Here is a 1,776-nt window from a genome sequence, read left to right as displayed (position 1 = left end):
AAATGAATAAGGAAGACCGAAGAAGAGTTGATGCTTTTGAGTTGTGGTGCTGGCGAAGAATGCTGAAAGTACCATGGGCTGCTAAAAGAACTAACAGATGTGTCCTGGAGGAAGTGCAGCCAGAATGCTCCTTGGAAGCAAGAATGGCCAGACTTCTTCTCACCTATTTTGGTCATGTTGTCACAAGGGACCATTCCCTGGAGAAGGATGTCATGCTTGGTAGGCTTGGTAGGGTGGAGGGTCGATGAAAGAGGGGAAGGCCTTCAATAGGATGGATTGACACAGTGGCTACCATGATAAGCTCAAGTATAGCAGGGATCATGGAGCTGGCTCGGGATCGGGCAGTGTTTCGTTCTGCTGTGCATGGGGTTGCTATGAGTCGGAGACGACTCGACGGCACCTAACAACAACAACATAGCACATACAAACATGTATATAGAAATATTATATGCCAAACTTGTATATGATCATGCATATATTCCCTTTTGCCTACACATACCTGGTCACTTAGCTTTTCTACTTATGTATCCACTAGTAGATTAATGTTTATTATTACTAGTAATGCCATATTCTGTTTGTAAAAGTGTTTTTCCTTGGTGTTTGTACCTCTTGTGCACCTCTCTGTGTCTTACTTCCTTTTCCTTACTGTTACGTGTTGGTTATTTGTTTTTGATATATTGCCTTCCCTTCACCCAAATCAATAGTTTTATATATCTAGCAATTTTCTCTCTCCTTCTCTCCCTTCCATGGTAATAAACAAAGAAAGTTTCTTTCTGTGTGTAAACCTTTCCTTAGCTGCAAATTTTAATGTCAAGTTTCCCTGATTTTTTTAGCAAACAATGACCTGCCAGACTGTGTCAGTTATGGCTTGTCACCTGTTTTTATAGGGCTATGAACTAAGAGTAGTCTTAAATGGTTGGACAGATACCTAAGGAAGAATTATGTTTTGTAGCATGATAAACCTACAGGAATTTTAGCATACATAATGATTTTATTGGAATCCACCCATTGGAACACAGTTGTTTGCATACTCCTAAAAAGACAGAGTAGCAACCAAAACCAAAACCACTTCCTTCAAGTTGATTCTCGCTCATAGAGACCTATAGGATGGATTATAACTACCCCATAGAATTTCCAAAGCTGTAAGCTTTATGGAAGCAGACTGCTACATGAGTTTCCCTCACAGGGGCTTGTAGGTTCCAAACGCCAACATTTTGTTTAACAGCTGAGTGCTTAACCACTACACAACCAGGGCGCCTGGAGTTGCAACAGAGCCCATATATGAAATTCTAATTACTTTTCCACTACTTGACAACATATAACAAATTCCAGTGATGCAGTTATAACATGAATGTCTTGAGTGCCACATATATGAACTACTGTGACATTTTATTTGTTGTATTTTTTTTTTTTTTGCAAGAGCATATAACTATTTTAATTACATGTTGCTGTCATAGCAAAATATAAACAAATGGATACTTTAAAAGCAAGAATTTATTCTCTCACAATTTTGCGAGCTAGAAATTCAAATCAGGGCATCAGATCTAGGGGAATGGCCTTCCTTACCATTAGTCCTGGGAGTTCCTTGGCTTTCCTTGGTGTTCCGTGGCATTCTTTGGCATTGCTTGGTGGTTCTTAGTGTCTGTCTTTCCTCTGTGTGTGTGCTTTTGTGTATGAACCTTGTTCTTGTTTTTCTGGTTGTTTAATATTGAAGATTAAGTCAATTTTCTATTACTCTATCATTAATGGAAGAAGAAATTTTTAATTTCTTTAATA

Source organism: Orycteropus afer, unplaced genomic scaffold, assembly GCF_000298275.1.
Source record: "Orycteropus afer afer isolate SDZICR_OR568_19922 unplaced genomic scaffold, OryAfe1.0 scaffold00372, whole genome shotgun sequence".
Classification (NCBI taxonomy): Eukaryota; Metazoa; Chordata; class Mammalia; order Tubulidentata; family Orycteropodidae; genus Orycteropus; species Orycteropus afer.
This window is presented reverse-complemented; position numbering follows the sequence as displayed.